The sequence below is a fragment of the Chelonia mydas genome, chromosome 14 (assembly GCF_015237465.2).
Source record: "Chelonia mydas isolate rCheMyd1 chromosome 14, rCheMyd1.pri.v2, whole genome shotgun sequence".
In the NCBI taxonomy this organism is placed as follows: Eukaryota; Metazoa; Chordata; order Testudines; family Cheloniidae; genus Chelonia; species Chelonia mydas.
This window is the reverse complement of record NC_051254.2, coordinates 28,147,735-28,169,714: the sequence shown is the minus strand read 5'-3', so window position 1 is coordinate 28,169,714 and position 21,980 is coordinate 28,147,735. Positions and strand designations below refer to the sequence as shown.

General features: G+C 52.8%; 1 pseudogene; it reads left to right on the top strand.

Moving 5' to 3' along the window:
* Window positions 1-878: 878 nt before the first annotated feature.
* LOC114019650 lies at window positions 879-9,266 on the top strand (annotated as a pseudogene).
* Window positions 9,267-21,980: the final 12,714 nt, after the last annotated feature.

The following is a 21,980-nucleotide window of genomic DNA, read 5'->3' as shown; positions in this document are numbered from 1 at the left end:
GGGAGGGCTCAGGGCCCCCCATCCCGGCAGTCACCTCCCCCGGCCACTGGTCATGCAGCTCTCAGCCTAGGGATAGTTGGGTAGATTGTAACAGTGGTAGCATCACAACCACACCCTGCCCCAAAAGGGGGTTTCCATACACAATGACACCTCCTTTCCCAGGCTCCTAATGCAGACAGAAGGTCTGGTCCGGTGGTTTAACTCTTCACTTGGAAGACCCAGGTTCAATTCCCTGCTCTGTAACAGTTTTCCTGCACGGCTTCAGGCAGTCACTTCTCTGCTCTGGGCCGGGTGTTCCTCTCTTTGAAATGGGGTCGCAGCACTTCCCCACCTCACAGCAGTCTTGTGAGGCTAAACATATGGTACCGGGATGGGAGGCAGAGAAGGACCTTCAATAGTCAGAAATAGAGCCATTTCTTTTCCACATCAAATCACCCTGGGGTTGTCACAAATTCTCATGATTTCAACTCGAGTCTTTCAGTACCCGGTGCGATTCCTAAATCCCCAGCTCCTAGAATCCTGTGATACCATGAGAATCTCAGCTCCCGTTTGAATAAAATGGGAAGCTTCTTGGTCACGTGGCAGAGTAGAAAAGGTCAAGAATATGACCAGAGTGAAACCTCGTCACTCAAAAACAAAAGGAACAGTTTATGTTTTCTGGCCTGAGTTCTCCAGCTAAGGTCTAAGAACCTAAACATGAAAACAAACATTCTCCTTTATCTTTTTTGATAAAGAGTAAGATCTTTTCCCCTGCTTCTGCAGGCTCAGCATCACGGATGCCCCTGTCAAGTCCCACACAAGCTAAAGGACTGATTGCAGGACCAAAGCCCTAGTGGCACATTTTTCACTAAAGCCTCCAGGGCTGAAATTCACAATGGGCTCATTCCTGCTTAGCCAACAGCAGGAGTCAGTTCCAGGAAGGGAAACACCCAGTTGTTGCTGCAGGTGAGGCATAGTGTGAACTCAGGAAATTGAAACATAAGTTACCCTGTTACACTGCCCAGAGGGAGCCATGGCTGCAGAGAACCCCGTGGAAAGTCTCCAGGAGGAAGCGACATGTCCCGTCTGTCTGGAGTATTTCAGAGAACCTGTCACTCTGGAGTGTGGGCACAATTTCTGCCGAGCCTGCATCGCCCAGTGCTGGGTGGGATCCGATACAGCCGCCTCCTGCCCTCAGTGCAGAGAAACTGTGCAACAGAGAAACCTCAGGCCCAACAGGCAGCTGGCAAATGTCGCAGAAATCGCCAAACGGCTGAGTTTACAGGCAGCGAAAGGAGCAAGAGGGGACGGGGTGTGTGGGGAACACCAGGAGGCTCTGAAACTGTTCTGTGAAGAGGATCAAACCCCCATCTGTGTGATCTGCAGAGAGTCCCGGGCTCACCGCGCTCACACGGCGGTCCCCATACAGGAAGCTGCCCAGGAGTACAAGGTACCGAGTTGCTGTCCAGTCTAATGGGTAATAACTTAAGCTTTTAATTACAGATTACTGGCATCACAAGTTGCCCGAAACAGGTGTAACTGTGTTATTCAGCTGTGTGTAGCCTTCACTGCATGAAAGAGGCTGTACAAATTAATGAGACTCCAGCCTGACGAGAAAGGCAACAGAGGAGGATTTTAAATTTGTCTGATGTGGGAAAGTTTTCTTTAAGCAGCTGAATCTTTTCAAACCCGGCTCCCGCCAGTGAACTAAGGGAACTTTCTGTAGCCTGGAAGCTGTTAAATGATCAGTGAGGTTTGACTCACAAGAGCTGCCAGTCGGTCTATGTGACAGTGCTGCATTCAGGCTGGAGAAGCGGGAGTTACAAGCTGTGGCTGTTATTACTGATTTATCACAGAGTTTATTATTGTTATTTGCATCCCATCAGCCCCTACAGACCCCAGATGAGCGCTGACCTCGATTGTGGGAGTCCCTGCACAAACCCCAGTGCGGGACAATCCCTGCCCCGAGCCATTTACAGTCTAACTGGACAAGAGAGACAAAGGGTGGGAGGGGAAACCGAGGCAGAGTGAGGGGAAGTGCCTTGTCCAAGATCACTCAGTGGGTCAGTGGCAGAGCTGGGTATAAATCCCGCTTTTCCAAGGCCCAGTCCAGCGTCCTAACCACTAGGCTACAGTGCCCCCCTCAGCAGCACTGAGCAGTGATGAAGTGCGCCCATTAGCAGGGAAAGACTCCTTGATAAAGGCCCCAGGCCCAGCAGCGAGAGGAGGTTTCTCACTGGGATTCTGAACTTCCATGTTGCTCCATGAGGGGTTAAACTCAGATGCTGCCAGCCTGCACTAAAGCAGATCACTGGGCTAAACACCGTGTGGACCCCGAGCACTTTCAGTCCACACACAAAAGGGCTCCAAACAGCTCAGGTCCATGCCAGGTACCATTGGGATTACACTGGGTTGCAGCAAAACTAACCCCAGGCTGGAGCTGACCGGTGTCAGTCTGACCTGTTCTGTTGTGTATGTGGGCAAGGACTAGCCAGAGTGGTTCTGTTAGTCCCATGCTGCAGCTTATGCAAATCTCTCAGAATCCACCGCTTCCGGGACCTTTGCTGGGGACGGTGGGGTAGCTACCCAGAGGCCATTGCCAGGGAAAGGGGCTAGGACAGCACTAGAGCAAACCCCAGCTGTTCCTAACACAAATCAACACATCTAATGGGGTTTGCCCTAGGCCTTAGATCAGTGCTGTCCAACCAGTCCAATCCCCAGGCTTCAGGGCTGAAAGCCAATGGAGTTGGGTTCCTTTGAGCATCCCAGCTTATATGGCTGCCCCGAAGGCTTCTGGGATTGATATCACTGTTTCTTAAATCTGCTCAAAAACAGCTTTATAGATTTACCACCATGTGACACCAGTTTCCTGCCGGTTTAAATCGATGGCAAAGGTGGACATAATAACTCAACTCTGAATATAAAACACTCCCACTTTCCACAAATAAAGTTTCATTTCCTTGGTGTTGCTGATGTTCTACATCTAGAAGAACCCACTGTTGTACACAGTGTTGTTGTAACCATGTTGGTCCCGGGATATTAGAAAGACAAGGTAGGTGAAGTAATATCCGCTCATGGCCAGCTTCTGTGGGTGAATGACAAGCCTTCGAGCTTGCACAGAGCTCAGGTCTAGGAAAGAGTATGTTCCCCAGAGCTGAGCTCTGTGTAAGCTTGAAGGCTTGCCTCTCTCACCAACAGGAGTGGGGCCAATAGAAGATGTTACCTCCCCCACCTAGTCTAGCTAGGAAGACTGACATATCTTGCGTTTTAGGTGGAAAAACGGCCCCTACAAACGGATAGTCAGCCTCAAAATGAACTCACCAAATCATTTCTGTTTGTCAGGACAAAATCCAGGCCCATTTGCAGACTCTGAGGGAAGAGAGAGAAAAGCTGCTGGGATTTAAAGAGGCTGGAGAGAAGAGAGGCCAGGAGTATCTGGTAGGTGCCAGTTATTCTTCACCTGCCGGGACACGGAGATGGGAGGGTTGTTTGTTGGTCGATTTCTCTGTGGCCTTGGTGATTGTGGTCTTGTGTGTGTTTCTCCATGATCATGGGATACTCTAAGTGTGTGTGTGTTTGTGTGTGTGTGTGTACCACAAATGTTCTCTCCCCGGAGAAAGACAATAGCATCTTCTGCAGCGTCTAAGATGTGTTTTAATTAATGAGGTAAGTACTGTTCCTTGTGACGTTTACAAAACTTCTCCCACGCTGCACTCCAGCCGGAGGCCCAATGTCTACACAGCTGTTGTTGGTGCGGTAGCGTGAGCTGCAAGAGCCTGAGTGTTGCCCTGGGCTTGGAGGCTGGCTGCTGTGTAGATGTACCCTCTGAGGCCATCGGACACAGTGTCCAAACCACATCAGATATGGAGACATCCCTTTAAGAGACATTGGGGCCAAATGGGAAGCTGTAAGAAAATCCTCTCCCGTGTGATGAGAATGTAGAGTCCAGTGCCACGATGTGAAAGATTTTGAACCCCCGATTTTGAACCCCAGTCCACAGGTCCCAGATGGTCACCACAACCCGACCGCTCTCCAGAGCCAGCAGGGGAGGGGCTAGTGGAACTCTGGCCCACCAGAAGATCTGCCTACGAAGCTCCTGATTGGAGCAGATGTTTGGATGCATGAATTACGCCAGCAGGAGTCATGGAAAGTTGTCCAAACAACTGAGTGAACTCCTGATCTGCTGCTGGACTGGCCCCTGACTCTGGCTTGGCCCTGGCATTGTTCCTGACTCAGGTCTGACCTGCAGTACTGCTATCTGACTCCAGCTTGACCCTTCGCGAGGGTGCCTGACTCCGACTCCAGCCCCGATCCCCCGTGTGACTCCAGACACTGATTCTGGCTCAGACTTTGGCATGACTCCTGGTCTTGACTCCATCCTCAGCCCTTGGTGAGATCCTGACTTTGACTCAGGTCTGACTTTGGCTGTAGTTCCTGACTTCCAACTGCAGCTCTGAGCAATAGGCCTGATGGCTCATGTCCTGATCCCTACACCGATGTCTTAGTGATTGTAAAGAAACTCTCTCTTGTAAGACTGTATGAAAGGCCCTCAGGCTTCATCCATGTTCCTGACCAGCCCTTTCCTTATTTATTCTAGAAACAGACAGAAACAAAGAGGCAGAAGATTGTGTCTGAATTTCAGAAACTGCGGTGGTTCCTGGAGGAACAAGAACGACTCCTGCTGGCCCAGCTGGACAGGCTGGATGAGGAGATTGTGAAGATACAGAATGAAAATGTCAGTAAGCTTTCCAAGCAGATTTCCCATCTCAGTGATCTGATCAGTGAGATGGAAGGGAAGGGTCAGAAGCCAGCGAGTGAATACCTGCAGGTGAGACTGAATGAGAAACATCCCAGATCCCCACACAGAGGAGGGAGGGCTCCTGAATCATAAGCGATGGGGTCCAGCAGTCAGAGATCTCGGTGTAACTTGGTGTGTGCATTCCTGATGTGTGAATGACTATTGTTCTTTACAGAGTTACAGACACAGAGATATTAGAGATGGAAAAGCCCGATTAGCTCAGCTAATTCATGGCTCTGGGTCAGGGCAGGGGCTCTTTTCCCTGTACTTGCTAAATACCTTCCCTAGGATCCCCTGTGTGTGTCAGATGGGACTGAGATTCTTTTCTCTCTCTCCTCTAGGATGTCAGAAGCATCTTGAGCAGGTACGTGGCTCTCCCTCACTCCCCCTCACACTTCACAATACTGAGAATAACCAGCTCCAAGCTCTGAGCCACATCTCCACAGGGCTCTGCAGCCAAATGTGTGAGGAAAGGTCATATTTTGAATACAAATCTCTCTGACCAACTTCATCCTCAGGTTCTCACCCTTTTATAGAAGACTCGGGAGTTCTCCATTCAGTGGGAAAGTCTGACCTCAAGTATTTCTTAGCGATGTCACATCCCTGGGGGACTGGCTGCCTCAGGATTGTGGGGATGGAATATGGGCCTGTCACTGCTGGGGCACTGGTCACCATTCAGCCCAGGGCAGTAGTGGTCACGAGACTTTCCCTCCTGATATCTGTATGGAATGAGCTGGGAAAGGGGGAGCTGGTGTCTCAGTGTAGTTCCTAGTGGACAGATTTCTACAGCTCATGGGAACCTCCTGTCCCTCAGAGCATGGAGGCCAAGGAGTGAATTGGCCATAGAGACTCAATTCCCTTCTTATCTCCAGAGCTGGTCTCTCCAGGCGAGAGCTGAAGAATATTAATGGGACCTTAAGTGGGAATGTTTCATGGCCATGCGCTGTGTTGCACCTGCTCCAAGGCTGGGAGATGTAGATGAATTGTAACTCCAGGCCCATTAGAGCAGCAACTCAATAGTCAGAACTTATGAGTCACTACATGAAATAAAACCATGTGACAATGTTTCTGTCTAGATGTGAGAAGGGGAAGTTCCAGCAGGCAGTGGAGATTTCTACTGAACTGGAAGTGAGACTCAGTGGTTTCTCCCAGAAAACTATTGCTGTAATGGAGACTTTGAGGTAGTTCAAAGGTACCGAGACGGGATCTAGGAGGGGAAATTGGGATGAGCCTCTGAGACTGGGGGAGGAGAATGGCTCTGGCCAATTGGTTCATAATTAGATGATGGATCTATTTAATTGTTGGGTGAGAATGCCACACGCTTTGGGTGCAAGACACTCAGGTTGATTAATTCATACCTTTATTTCTACGAAAAGCCTGCCTTGCAATGATAATTACTGTTAAAGTAAGAAATTACTCATAGACTTTAAGGCCAGAAGGGACCATCATGATCATCTAATCTGACCTCCTGCTCATTGCAGTCCTCAGAACTTCGCCCACCCACTCCTACACTTGACCCCTAACCTTTGGCTGAGTTACTGAAGTCCTCAAATCATGGTTTAACAACTTCAAGATACAGAGAATGCACCATTTATTCTAGTTTAATATCTGCTAACGATCCATGCCCCACACTGCAGAGGAAGGCGAAAAACCCCCATGCTCTCTGCCAATCTGACATCAGGGAAAATTCCTTCCCGACCCCAAATATGGTGGTCAGTTGGACACTGAGCATTTTGGCAAGACCCAACAGCCAGACACACCCGGCAAAGAATTCTCTATAACTCAGAGCCCTCCCAATCTACTGCCCCATCACCAGCCCTTGGGATATTTGCTACTTGCCATCGCATATAGAAAGAAGTGTTGTCCAGTTCCCTTCTCCTGGGGCATAGGCGGGTCACAGGGGATTTCTCCTATGAAGCTCTGACTATCCCTTACAATGTCTGACATATTATACACATCCAAATTACATATTTATTAGTTCTTTTCCAATCACCTCTGAGTCTTATTTAATATTCATATCTTATATAACTCACACAATTCTCATGAGCTTTTTTATTGGCAGGGCTTTGCGCTCCAAGATATATTCATGTTATTCTCTTTTCTCATTGGTTTGTTACCGCTAATTATGCATAGCTCACTTTGACCCTTTCCTCCACATAGGGATTTTTGGACTTTGCTTACCGCTCCGGGCAGTACATTTTGGGTGTATGTTCTCCTTAAGCATATTGTGTGGTCCAAATTCCTCTTTGTCCCACATAGTAACTTAGGAACACATCACTTGATAAGAAGTTCACTTAAGGCAACAATTCCCTTATGTCAAGCAAACTGCTAATCAGGCCAAAGCCAAGTCAGTCAGTATAAATGCTGAGTAAACAGACCCAACAGCTCACAATTAGAACCAGGATTTTGCAAACTCTCAACATCCTGTTAGTGTCAAAGGGACCAAAGTGGATAAAGTTACTTTTATGCCAAAGTCTTTGCATGATCTGGGTCTAGGTTACGACAAAAGGCAGCAAGCAAACCAGCTGGAATCTGAAGGGTGGGAGGGGTTGATGAGGAGAAAGTAAATCTGTTTTATGGATTATGTGTCTTGGGATGGTTGAGAGGCTGCAAGGATGTTGGTTCCATTGCTGAGAGATACCTGAATGAGAGAGGAAAGAGAAGGTTTCAGATTAGTTTATATTAAATATGTGAGTGTGTCTCTGGGCCTCTCTGTCTGTTTCTCTGTCATGATGAAAACTGTCTAGGAGTTCAGAGTGGAGATGCTGTTATAAATATGAAAGCCTGAAATCTCGTCTCTTTTCTCCTTTCCACCACCAGACACTCTGCTGTCTGCACTGGAGACACCAAGAGGGGAACCCCTCGGAGCACACAGACAGGGTGAGTTTGCAGGTGGAGATTGTCTTTAAATTATGAGAAAATTCCAGTGAAAACATCTTCATGGGATTGTAGCTAAAGTTACCAGTCAAACCGACACTGCCCACGACACACACAGCCCCATAAATAAACACATTAAACAGGGAGGAGATCCCATGCTGAAGTCACACAAACACTCGTGACACTGACTTTGATGCTGCGTTCATGCCCAAACAGATGAATAGAAACAGTGGCACGGAGCAGCACCTGAACAGAGCTCTTTGCCCTGAGGGCTGACACATCCCTCTGCTCTACCCTGGTGCAAGAGGTCTCCCCATCGCTCTTCTCCAACATCCTGCCTTTCCTCTGTGCAGGGCAGGGCTCTCCCATTGGAGCTGCTCACTGCTTCCTGGATTGGGGAGACGCTCTCCCTCCGAGGCTGTCAGCTCCTCCCTTCTCTCTGGGCTGGGGATGGGGCTCCCCCACCCAATGCCACCTCCTACTCACTGGTGTTAAGTGGCTCTTCCCCAGTGCTGCACCTTCCTCTCTGTTCCCTGGCCTGGGAGTGGAGGCTGCATTAGGGGTTTATAGTTTCCCTCTGCTGTGGGGTTTATAGCTGGCCTGGTACCTGCCTCCTCTGCTCCTTTCTCGCTAAAACCTTCTTGACACCTTCCTGGCTGTGTCTCTGATGCTGGGAGTGGAGCAGCCCCAGCAGGGGACCCCTGCAAGGAAATGAGAAACCAATAAAGTGGCTCCTATTAAACAAGCTGAAGAACTGCAGTGACATCTCTGCTCAGTCTCAGGTGCACAGGACAGAGGCAGCTCCCTGGGATCCAGGCCTGTCCCAACCAGAACGGGGCTGCTGGGGAGTGTGAGAAATGGCTCCAGCCTCCCCCAGGGCTGAGCTCTGCCCCTAACACTCTGATTCTCTCTCCCCAGTGAATGTGACTCTGGATCCGGACACGGCTCATCCCATCCTCATCCTGTCTGAGGATGGGAAAAGTGTGAGATGGGGAGACACATGCCAGCATCTGCCCAAAAACCCTGGAAGATTTGACTCTGATCCCTGTGTGCTGGGCTGTGAGGGATTCACCTCAGGGAGACATTGCTGGGAGGTGGAGGTGGGGGATGGGCGATTCTGGGCTGTGGGGGTGGCCAGAGAATCTGTGAGGAGGAAGGGAGGGATCAGCTGTAGCCCTGAGGAGGGGATCTGGGCTGTGAGGCGGTGGTGGGGTCAGTTCCGGGCTCTCACCTCCCCTGTGACCCCCCTGCTCCTGAGCCGGGTCCCCAGCAGGATCCGGGTTTGTCTGGACTGTGACCGAGGGCAGGTGATATTTATCGATGCTGGTGATGGGGCCCCAATCTTCACTTTCCCCCGGCCTCATTCAATAGGGAGAGAATCCGACCCTGGCTACAGGTCTGGGACCCAGACACCCGGCTTAGACTGTGTTCCTGAGATGGGGTGGGCAGGGCCGGCTTGACTTTTTGTGCCGGCACCAAACCTATTTGTGGGGCCCCCTGGGGAATGAAGGGGCCAGGGGCAAGAGCACAGCGTGCAGGGTGGATTTGATTTAAATCACTACTCAGGAAGACTCAATTTAATCATGGTTTCTACATAAAAGTACATTCTTGTTGGTTGTTACAACCTTAATACATATTCTTCACAACTCAGAGATAGATGCAGGTTTCATTTTCAGAAGGCACGCACTATACATTTGTAAACAGCGATTTATTTTGAAAACTTTTCAGGTGAGTTTTACAGCTATCTCAGACAATGAATGATTGTCCGGTTATTTCATTTTCCAAAGGTAATTGAAGCAGATATTTGTGAAGTCCCTGGGAGGTGAACTATCTCCCATTCAACAGGTTAATCATTAATATTTGGAGGATTTTCTTGCAAGGCTGTATTAGGAGGAGGACATCACCAGACAGACATTTAAATTATTTTATTTAACTAAAAGAACAACATTAAGTATTCTGAATTTTTTTCTTCAACAGAAAACATATAATATTTTAACAAAAAAGCATATATCCCTCACTTCTCACATTTATCTCCAGCCTTCTTGTCCTGGTCCAGATCTATTCCGCCCCCAACAATCGTCTATTCATTGAACTTTTTTAAACTTTTCACTTTTAGAGAGTGGTAAGGGATTGACTCTGTGTACACAAATTTGCAGAGGGACAATAGAGTTGAGGTCTGTTATTTCTCACCTCTATATACTATTTATTTATTTTAAAACATTTTTGCTGTTAACAAGCATGTTACCTCTGGAGACACAAATCCACACTTTGAGAACTGCAAAACTAAGCATCTCTGATGGTATCTTCTAGACTGAGCACTGAGTCCCATTGGGTAGATAGAAAGATTAACCTAAATAATCTATACAGAAGCTTGTGGAACCCCATACGTTTGGGTCCCTAATCCTTGAACTATTAGAACTCATTTACAAAACTTTTCTTAAACATTACATGAATAATGTACTCATACGATAGAATTAGAATTTATAATCCCTATTCCATGATGAGATACATTATGGCTCAAAGATATCTTAATTAAAACTATCTTTAGATAGGTTTTTTTTCCCTCAAAAAGCATTTTATCAAAAAAATCCGATTTAAATAAAAAAATCAATCATTGATTTTTATCCACCCTGAGAGCGGGGCATGGGGTGGGGCGGGGAGGATTGGTCCCCAGCTGGAGCGAGGCAGGGGCCAGGGGCAAGATGAGCACAGTGGGTCATGGGGGGAGGATTGGTCCCTGCTGACTGGAGCAAGGCAGGGGCCGGAGGCAAAAGCACAGCGGGGTGGGAGCTAGGGTTGGTCCCTGGAGCAAGGGAGGGGCTGGGAGTAAACTGCAAGCACAGCAGGGCTGGGGAGGAGGTAAACAGGATCCCACCCCACCGCCCCTGCCCACATAGACCGGGTACCTACCTTCTCCCTGATTCTAGCCCATTCTCTTTGTCTCTCTCTGCACTGAGCTGCCCCTCCTCCAGTGTGACAAAGTGGGAAAGTTCTTAATGTTTTCTCTGAATACTGTGTGGGTGCCTCAGTTTCCCCTATGCATTTCTTAAGTATCTAGGTGGTGGGATAAGGGTGTGTGATTGTTGCAGAGCCCTAGGCAGGTGTGATGCTGTCTGCACAGAGAATGGCTGACACCCTGTCTCCTGGCAACTGATGGCCTGGGCCCCTCCCCTGCAAGGTGCCAACTGAAGGTGTTAGAGAACTAAGAGATCAGGTGGCTAATGTGGTTACTCCTATAACCGGACTCCTAGTTTCCAGCCAGCCCTGCTAACCGGACACTCAGTCAACCGGGGGTGGGAGTGGGGAAGCAAGTGGTGGGTGGGCTAGGGAGTGGAGAGGCGCTAGTGGGCAGGGCCATGTCTGCTGTAGTGCCCAGGTAGGTTGAAGACTGTGGGGATCAGCTGACACAGTATCCCCAGCCCAGGTGGCGTGACAGCCAGTGGTGGATTTAGAGTTAGTGGGGCCCCCCGGCCTTGTGCTCAGCTTCATTTTGGGGGCTCCTCCTTGGGACCCCGCCAAGAAAAAGAACATTCTCTCTTATCTCCCCTCTGCCCCCGTTTTACATTCTTTCTTTCTTCATCCTCCTACTAAAAGTAATAGCAAGTCAATGAAAATAAAGTGGGGTACCTTGATTGTTTTTGTAGGCTAACTTATTTTTCCACAGACCACTTGAAAATCGCTGCGGGCCTCGGCGGACCACTTATGATCTTTCCAAATATTGTTTGTACCGTTAGCTAACTAGTGTAAAGCGCTTTGGATAAGAGCCCTTTATAAAAAAAAATGTAAAAAAACATTGGGGTGTGGGGTCTGGCCAGGACTTAGGGTGCAGAAGGGGGATCAGAGCGCAGGGTGCAGGATCTGGGATGGAGTTAGGGTGCAGGAGCAGGCTGGGGATTGGGGTGCAGGGTCCGGCCAGGAACTAGAATGAGGGAGGTGGCTCAGGCTTGGGGTGTGGAGCGCTTACCTGGGGCAGCTCCCATTAGGTGTGAGGGGTGCAGGTGGGAATGTCGGGGAGCGGGGGAGTGCAGGAGCTCCTGTTTGGTGCGAGGTGTGGGGATGGGGATGTGTGTGCAGGAGTCAGGGCATGGGGTGTGGGAGGGCTGGGTATGTGGGGGGGGTGCAGGAGTCAGGGCTGGGGTGCAGGGTCTGGGAGGGGGTTAGGGTGCAGGAGCGGGCTGGGGTTGGGATGCAGGGTCTGGCCAGGAGTTAGGGTGAGGGAGGGGGCTCAGATTGGGGCAGGAGGTTGGGGTGTGGAGCGCTTACCTGGGGCAGCTCTTGTTTGGTGTGAGGGGTGCAGATGGGAATGTCGGGGGAGGGTGCAGGAGCTCCTGTTTGGTGCTCAGGGTGGGGGTGGGGATGTGGGGGGGTGCAGGAGTCAGGGCAGGGGGCTGGGGGTGTGGGCTGGGGTCATGGGGGTGCTCCCAGCCCCCTGCCCTGAGCGGCTCACAGCAGGGGGCTGGAGGGGGTACTCCCTGATTCCACCCCCTTTGCCATGGCCCCGCCCACACCTCATCTCCGGCTCCTCCCCCAAGGGGGGAGCTTGGCTGCCAGCGGCGCGTGGCCTGCAGCAGAAGCCCCAGGGGTGGGCGGAGGCGGAGAAGAGCGGGTCGGGCCGGGGCCCCTTTGGAGCGTGGGCTGGGAGCCATGGTAAACCTGGTACTGGGGGAGGGGGTGAAGATACCACTGCGAACCCTGAGATCAGCCTCTCTACTCTCAGACAGCGCCGTCTCTGTGACCCTGGAGATGGCTTTGGGTCTCAGCCTGTGCACTGTCAATCCACAGAGAGCATTCATTGAGCGAGGTAGAGAAGCTGATCTCATTGTCCCCCCCAGGCATTGTGCAGCCTGTTCGCCACTGTCCTCCCTGATCCAGGAGGACTCTGGGGATCCTGGGTCAGACGGTGTCACTGAGACACGGGGAGAACAGCCCACTGGGAGTGGAAAAATAGGGTTCTCTAGCCACAGTCCTCCTAGCCCCTCTGACCTGGAGCACTCCCATCTACCCAGCCTTCTGGCTTATCTCTATGACCCGGGAAGACTCCTGTCTACCCAACCTTTGAGCTCTATGACCTCTGCAAGCCCCGCTCCCTCCCTTCTTGCAGCCCCAGAGATGGGAGGGGGAGGTGTGAAGAACCCCTGGAGCTGCAGGAGGAGCAGATTTCAGAGTGGTATCCATGTTAGTCTGTATCAGCAAAAAAACCAAGGAGTCCTTGTGGCACCTTAGTGACTAACAAATTTATTTGGGCATAAGCTTCCGTTGGGTTATGACCCACTTCATCAGATGCATGGATTCAAAAATACAGTAGGCAGGTATAAATAGACAGCACATGAAAGGATGGGAGTTTCCTTACCAAGTGGGGGGGGGGGGTCAGTGCTAACGAGGCCAATTCAATCAGGGAGGAGCGGAGGGGACCTGAGGGGCAGGTGTGAGGGACTCCACCTTCTCCCCAAACTACATCGAAATAATTGTTGTATTCTGTGTTCCTGCCACCCCACATCCATCTGTCCCCTAGTGCAGCTGTTCATTCGTAACCAGAACATATGGTAAAAACATCCAAACATTAGTGTTTCTATAACAAAGGCTGGTATTTCCTACCAGGATTGTCATAGGATAACGCTGGCTAACTCTGATTTCAATCTTTGCTCTTTCACACTCACCGCACTAGCTGCAGTACAAAGGGGGCATTCACTCACTGTAAAATCCTGAGCACAGATGGACCCGGACACTCAGTTGAGACAATTTACAGCTCAGGATAAAAGTGAAAGACTGCACTAACAAGAAAAGGAGTACTTGTGGCACCTTAGAGACGAACAAATTTATTTGAGCATAAGCTTTCGTGAGCTACAGCTCATCGTGAGCTACAGCTGAGCTGTAGCTCACGAAAGCTTATGCTCAAATAAATTTGTTCGTCTCTAAGGTGCCACAGGTACTCCTTTTCTTTTTGCAGATACAGACTAACACGGCTGCTACTCTGACACCTTCACTAACATGGTAACTTCTGGACTGACTTGATCTTCTAGGGAGCCTGTAACTACTGTGGAGTTTCTAGCACTTTCAGGCAGTACAGTACCTAACGAGTTCTCCATCTCCCCGTCCCTTGGGCTTGTAAGCTGAGTCTGTGCTCTGTTCAGGAGGAATTGTGCTGTATCGACCTGAGCACAGGACGAAGGATCCCCTGGGTGCTGGTTCCTGCTCTGCCCCCCTGGGTGAAACCCACCCACACCCTGGAGAGCCAGTGCAACCCCCTCCTGACTTAACCCCAAACCTGGGGGGAAGCGGCCTCAGTGCACCATGGATGCGGGAACCCAGCACTGCCAACAAGTGCAAATGGGCTGCATTCAGCCTTCTAATGCTGCGGTCCTATGGGAGTGTGTTTCACCTTCCTAATCCCCGTGCTTTATCTACAGAGAGCCCAGCTGCTGGAGTGAAGTAAATTTCACTCTGGGTGACTGACCAAGTCACTTAGGGATTGATCCAAAACCCTTTGAAGTGACTAGGAATCTTTCCATTTATTTCACAGGGGAACCAAATCAATTCATTAAGAACTATGCTTAGCTTCTGGCAAACAGAGGCTAGGGACACCATCCGAGCCCATCCTGGCTAATTGCCATTGATGGATCTATTCTCCCCATACTTATCTAGTTCTTTTCTGAACCCTATTATAGCCTTGACCTTTACAGCATCCTCTGGCAAAGAGTTCCACAGATTGACTGTGCGTTGTGTGAAGAAATACTTCCTTTTGATTGTTTTAAACCTGCTTTCATTGGGTGACTCCGAGTTCTTGTGTTACCAGAAGGAATAAATAACACTTCCTTATTTACTTTCTCCATGCCAGTCATGATTTTACAGACCTTTATCATATCCCCCCTTAGCTGTCTCTTTTCCAAGCTGAAAAGTCCCAGTCTTATTAATCGCTCCGCATATGGAAGCCATTCCATACCCCTAATCACTTTTTTTGCCCAATTTTTGTTGCTTTTTTCTGTATGTTTTCCAATTCAAATAAATATTTTTTGCTAAGGGGTGACCAGATCTGCACGCAGTGTAGTTACTGGAAAGGATTCCATGGCTGTCTCACTGAAGGAGGTGCAAAGGAGTAGCTAGAGATGTGGGCTCGGAACTTCAGTCACAGGTCTTTAGATGTTGCTATGTGGCTCGTGTGCTGGATGTGTCTAGTAACATGGAGAAGGAATTGGTGCTTTAGTTGTCACGGAGTGTGGGGGAGTCCAGGCCCTGCACCCCTCTTCCTGGGATTCACTGAGACTCTCAGCCAGCCAGTAAAACAGAAGGTTTATTGGACAACAGGAACACAGTCCAAAACCGAGCTTGTGGGTACACCCAGGACCCCTCAGTCAAGTCCTTCTGGGGGAGCAGGGAGCTTAGACCCCAGCCCTGGGGTTCCCTGTGTTCCTCCACCCAGCCCCAACCTGAAACTAAACCCACCCAGCAGGTTCCCTGCTCCAGCCTCTGTCCACATTCCTGGGCAGAGGTGTTACCTCCCCCTCCCCCTCCTGGCTCAGGTGACAGGCTCTCAGGTCTCCCGTCCCCAGGGCACATTCCCAGGTCAACACTCCCCCCTCCCTGCTGCTTCACATCGTCACATCTCTCCCCCCTTCGAGACTGAACTGAGCGGGGTCACTCTGACCAGTGACCTGGGGAAGTTCGGGGCCCCCTCTCCGGGACAGCGCATCCGCTATCAGGTTGGCACTTCCCTTCACGTGGACGACGTCCATGTCGTAATCCTGCAGGAGCAGGCTCCACCTCAGGAGCTTGGCATTGGCTCCTTTCATCTGGTGCAGCCAGGTCAGGGGAGAGTGGTCGGTGTAGACGGTGAAGTGTCGCCCGAAGAGATAGGGCTCTAGTTTCTTGAGGGCCCACACCATGGCCAGGCACTCCTTCTCAATGGCCGCGTAGTGTTGCTCCCGGGGTAGCAACTTCTTGCTCAGGTACACGATGGGGTGTCTCTCCCCCTTTTCATCCTCCTGCATTAACACCGCCCCCAGTCCCGTGTCGGAGGCGTCGGTGAACACCACAAAGGGCTTGTCAAAGTCTGGGTTTGCTAGAACTGGGCCACTGACCAGAGCCTCCTTCAGCGCCCGGAAAGCCTCCTGGCACTGCTCGGTCCAGACCACCTTGTCTGGCTTCCCCTTCTTGCATAGCTCCGTGATGGGGGTCGCTATGGCGCTAAAGTGGGGCACAAATCTTCGGTAGTATCCTGCCATCCCAATAAAGGCTTGGACCTGCTTTTTGGTGTGGGGAGCGGGCCAGTCTCTGATCACCTCCACCTTGGCCGGTTCCGGCTTTAGGCGGCCGCTCCCCACCCGATGGCCCAGGTAAGATACTTCAGCCATCCCCACCTTGCACTTCTCCGCTTTGACAGTCAGCCCAGCCCCCTGGAGTCGGTCCAGCACTTGTCTAACCTGGGATACGTGGTCCTCCCAGGTCTGGCTAAAGACACAGATGTCGTCAATATACGCCACGGCAAAACTCTCCATCCCCCTCAGGAGCTGGTCCACCAGGCGCTGGAAGGTGGCCGGCGCTCCCTTGAGGCCGAAAGGCAGGGTCAGGAACTCATAGAGCCCCAGAGGGGTGATAAAGGCCGATTTCAGCCGGGCATCTGCATCCAGCGGCACTTGCCAGTAGCCCTTTGTAAGGTCCATGGTGGTAAGGTACCGAGCTCCTCCCAGCTTGTCTAGGAGCTCGTCCGGCCTGGGCATGGGGTAGGCATCCGATACAGTGATGGCATTGAGCTTCCGATAGTCCACACAGAACCGGACTGACCCGTCCTTTTTGGGGACCAGCACCACCGGCGAGGCCCAAGGGCTGGCCGATGGCTGGATCACCCCCAAAGCCAGCATGTCCCGGACCTCTCTTTCCAGGTCCTGAGCAGTTTTCCCTGTGACTCGGAAGGGGGAGCATCTTATCGGCGGGTGCGACCCTGTCTGCACCCGGTGGACAGTCAGATTAGTGCGTCCCGGCTGGTTGGAAAACAGCTGTCGGTACGGATGCAGCACCCCCCTGACCTCAGCTTGCTGGGCAGGGGTGAGCTGATCCGAGAGGGGAATTGTTTCCAGGGGGGAACCAGCTCTGGTCCCAGGGAATAGATCTACTAAAGGGTCATCTCCCTGCTCCTCCCAATGTCCACACACAGCTAACACCACATTCCCCCTGGCATAATATGGCTTCATCATATTCACATGGTACACCCGGCGGTGGTGCGCCCGGTTAGACAGCTCCACCACATAGTTTACCTCATTGAGCTGCTTGACGACCTTGAAAGGGCCCTCCCAGGCGGCCTGTAGTTTGTTCTTTCTCACGGGGATGAGAACCATCACCAGATCCCCGGTGGCGTAGGCACGGGCCCGCGCCGTGCGGTCATACCAGACCTTCTGCTTCCTCTGGGCTCTGGCCAGATTCTCCCTGGCCAGGCCCATGAGTTCAGCCAGTCTCTCTCGGAAGATCAGGACATACTCCACCACTGACTCTCCATCGGGAGTGGCCTTCCCCTCCCACTCGTCTCTCATCAGGTCCAGGGGGCCCCTTACCCTCCTTCCATATAACAGTTCGAAAGGCGAAAATCCGGTAGACTCCTGGGGCACCTCCCTGTACGCGAACAGCAGGTGAGGTAAGTACTTGTCCCAATCCTGCGGGTGCTGGTTCATAAAGGTTTTCAGCATCATCTTTAGCGTCCCGTTAAACCTCTCCACCAGCCCATTGGACTGGGGGTGATACGCTGAGGCCCAGTCGTGCCGGACCCCACATTTCTCCCACAAGCACCGGAGCAGGGCCGACATGAAGTTGGAGCCTTGGTCTGTCAAGACTTCCCTGGGGAACCCCACTCGGCTGAAAATGGTCAGGAGCGCATCTGCCACGGTGTCTGCTTCAATGGAAGCTAAGGGCACTGCCTCGGGGTAGCGGGTGGCGAAATCTACCACCACCAGAATGTATTTCTTCCCCGACCGGGTCGTCTTGCTGAGAGGCCCCACGATGTCCATGGCCACCTTCTGGAAAGGCTCCTCTATGATGGGCAAAGGTCTCAAGGCCGCTTTCCCCTTGTCCCGGGCCTTCCCCACCCTCTGACAGGGGTCACAGGATCGGCAATACTGCCGGACGGTGGTAAAGACCCCGGGCCAGTAAAAGTTCTGTAGCAACCTCTGCCGGGTGCGCCGGATTCCCTGGTGCCCTGCGAGGGGGATGTCATGGGCCAGGTACAGGAGCTTGCGGCGATACTTCTGGGGGACCACCAGCTGCCTCCTGATCCCACAGGACTCCCCTTCCCCTGGGGGAGCCCATTCTCGGTACAGGAACCCCTTCTCCCACAGGAACCTCTCCTGGCAGCCTCTCCTCATGGTCTGCACCACCCTGAGGTCGGCCAGGTCCCTGAGCTTCCGCAAGGAGGGATCTTTCCTCAACTCGGCCTGGAACTCAGTGGTTGGGGAAGGGATGGGGCCCAGTTCCCCCTCAGTGGTCAGGTCTAAGGCCTCAGCCTCTCTGAGCCGTGCCCCTTGGCGCCCCCTCCCCACCCGAGTAAGGTCTTGAGCCTCCGGTGTGGTACCCTCCCCAGGGTCAGGTCGCAGTGCCCCTCGCCGGCTCTGGCTACGGGTCACAACCAGAGCGGTCTGGGGGTCGCTTGGCCAGTCCTCTAGGTCTCCCCCCATCAAAACTTCAGTGGGCAAATGGTGGTGTACCCCCACATCCTTGGGGCCCTCCTTGGCCCCCCATTTCAGGTGTACTCTTGCCACGGGCACCTTAAATGGGGTCCCACCCACCCCCGTCAGGGTCAGGTAGGTGTTGGGCACCACCCGATCTGGGGCCACCACCTCGGGCCGGGCCAGCGTCACCTCCGCCCCCGTATCCCAGTATCCATTGACCTTCCTCCCATCCACCTCCAGGGGAACAAGGCACTCTCTCCGGAGGGACAGCCCCGCACCCACCCTGTAAACCGAGCACCCTGAGTCCAGAGCCTCTAGCCCTCTGGCAGGGCTGGCCGGGGGTACTCTTCCCTCCTGAGCAGGTGGTAAACTGGTAGCCCCCCTTTCCTGGGTCGTCTGCCCCTCGTCCAGCTGAGTCCCTACCCAGTTAACCCTGGGTAGGTTGGGTCTGCTCAGTCTGTCCCTGAGCCCGGGGCACTGGGCCCGTACGTGGCCTCTCTGGCCACAGTGATAGCAGCTCAGGTCACGTTGGTCCCCTCGAGCGGGTCGGAGGGGCCCGACACCAGGCGCTCCCCTTTGGAGGGGGTTCTCCCTATTTCCCCGCTGGGAGGCCCCATGGTGACTCTCTCTCTGCATCGGGGGGGGCCTGTTCTTTTGGGACTCCTCCCGGCTACCCCCTGACCGACTGTTCACAAACTCGTCGGCCAGCTGCCCTGCGTGCTGTGGGTTCGCGAGCTTTTTGTCCACCAGCCACAGCCTCAGGTCGGAAGGGCACTGTTCATACAGTTGCTCCAGTATGATTAGGTCAAGCAGGTCCTCTTTAGTTTGGGCCCCCGCTGTCCACTTGCGGGCATATCCCTGCATCCTGTTGACCAGTTGTAGGTAGGTGGCCTCAGGCGTTTTACGCTGACTCCGGAACCTTCTCCGGTACATCTCGGGGGTCAGCCCAAACTCACGGAGCAGGGCCTGTTTGAACAGTTCGTAGTCCCCTGCCTCTGCCCCTGTCATCCGGCTGTAGACCTCTACGGCTTTGGGGTCCAGTAAGGGGGTGAGGAACTGGAGCCTGTCTGCAGGGTCAACCCTGTGCATCTCGCAGGCATTCTCAAAGGCCGTCAGGAAGCTATCTATGTCCTCCCCCTCCTTCCGCTGGGCCAGGAGGCACTTATCAAAGCCCCTTGCAGTCTTGGGTCCCCCCTCACTCACCGCAGCCGGGGCCCCACTGCTCCTCAGCCTGGCCAGCTCCAGTTCATGCTGTCTTTGTTTCTCCTTCTCCTGACGCTCCCTCTCCTTCTCCTGACGCTCCCTCTCCTTCTCCTGACGCTCCCTCTCCTTCTCCTCCTGCTCATGTTGACGTTGTTTCTCCTTCTCCTCCTGCTCATGTTGACGTTGTTTCTCCTTCTCCTGACGCTCCCTCTCCTTCTCCTCCTGCTCATGTTGACGTTGTTTCTCCTCATGTTGACGTTGTTTTTCATGATCCTCCAGCTCCCTCATTTTCCTCTCCCTCTCCCATTCCAGCCGCATCCGCTCCAGGGATGGGGAGCTCCGCCGGGAGGATCCCCTGCTGGCTGCTGGGGTCAGGGTGCCCTCAGTATTCGCTGGGCTTCCCCCAACCCCTCCCCCAGGCATAGGTAGGGAGGGTCTCGGGGTGTCCTGGGCAGCAGTCTGACCCCTCCCAGCCTGGTCAGGCCCCAGGGCCCACGCTGCGTCCGCCGGGCGGCTTCCCTCAGGGACAGGGATCGGGTCATCCAAGCGATCCCTCTCCTCCAGCTGGGCAATCAGCTGTTCCTTGGTGGACCTCCCGATGCGCAGCCCCCTCTGCCTGCACAGCTCCACCAGGTCGCTCTTAAGGCGTTTAGCGTACATCTCCCTGCTGGCCACTCGCAGGCCGGGCAGCTTTCCACGGTTTCCAGGAAAAGCCCCTAGTGTGCCAGTCCTTCTTGAGGTCACCACCTCTTTGCCAGGGTCGAGCTGCAGACTCCTCCGCCCCTGGGACCGCTCGCTGCAATCCCCCGGGGGACCCTGTTACTGCAAAAGTTCTTCTCTCTGGTCACACACTCCCAGGGGTTAACCGCCCCCTGAAACCGTCTCTCTCTGAATCTTCAGCACACCTGGTCCCCGTCAATCCCCCTTCGTTTTACTGTTCCCCAGTCACTTACTGCAGGAAGCGCCGTTCACGGGGTGCAGTAGATCCCACCGCTGCCACCAGTTGTCACGGAGTGTGGGGGAGTCCAGGCCCTGCACCCCTCTTCCTGGGATTCACTGAGACTCTCAGCCAGCCAGTAAAACAGAAGGTTTATTGGACAACAGGAACACAGTCCAAAACCGAGCTTGTGGGTACACCCAGGACCCCTCAGTCAAGTCCTTCTGGGGGAGCAGGGAGCTTAGACCCCAGCCCTGGGGTTCCCTGTGTTCCTCCACCCAGCCCCAACCTGAAACTAAACCCACCCAGCAGGTTCCCTGCTCCAGCCTCTGTCCACATTCCTGGGCAGAGGTGTTACCTCCCCCTCCCCCTCCTGGCTCAGGTGACAGGCTCTCAGGTCTCCCGTCCCCAGGGCACATTCCCAGGTCAACACTCCCCCCTCCCTGCTGCTTCACATCGTCACAGTTGCTATGTGGCTCGTGTGCTGGATGTGTCTAGTAACATGGAGAAGGAATTGGTGCTTTGCACTGGAGCGGGTCAGGAACGAGAATGTCCTTTTTGTGAGAAATTCCATTTTTATTTTTTGTACTGAATCAGAATGAAAAAAACCCATCCTGCAATGGTAAACAAAAATGAATAATTTGGGGTGAATTGAAATGTTTCATTTCAATAAAATTGTAGAGTTCTATTTTGATTTTGACTTTTTCATTGTATATTAGAATTGATAATGGAAAATGCACTTTGAGACAAAGTTGTTTCAAACTGAAAAACCAAAGGGAACTGTCACGGAGTCACCAGGCGATGCTCTGGAACTGCTCCCTACGAAGCCAGTCAGGACTCTGGGGGAGCCTTCTCTCTATGAGCAGACTGTCTCCAGGGCAAGCGGCTCACACAGCTTCCACCTTCCTGGGTCTGACCGCGGAGCATTCAGCATCCTCTGCCCCTCCGTGCACTTCCCACAGCAAGTCCACACAGGCAGGGCTCCTGGGGAAGCCAGAGGGTCCTGCACCCCAATTCCACAGTCAGACGTGACTCTCAGCCAGCCAGTAAAACAGGAGGTTTATTAGACAACAGGAACATGGTCTAAAACAGAGCTTGTAGTTACAGAGACGAGGACCCCTCAGTCAGGTCTCTCTTTGGGGGGCAGGGAGGCCAGAGCCCCATCTGGCCCTCCCTCCATTTCCCCATGGGGGCAGGGGGGCCAGAGCCCCAACTGGCCCTCCCTCCATTTCCCCAGCCAGCTCTAAACTGAAACTCTCTCCAGCAGTCTCCCCCAGCCTCTCCCCTCCCACCCCGCCCCCATGGCTCCTCCTCCAGCCTTTGTCTGTTTCCCAGGCCAGGAGGACACCTGATCTGTTTGTTCTCCAACACCTTCAGTTGGCACCTTTGCAGAGGAGGGTCCCAGGCCATCAGTTGCCAGGAGACAGGGTGTCAGCCATCTTCTGTGCAGACCCCTGCACACACCTGCCCTCTAGGGCTCTGCAACAATCATACACCTTTTCCCCACCATCTAGATACTTAAGAACTGCATAGGGGA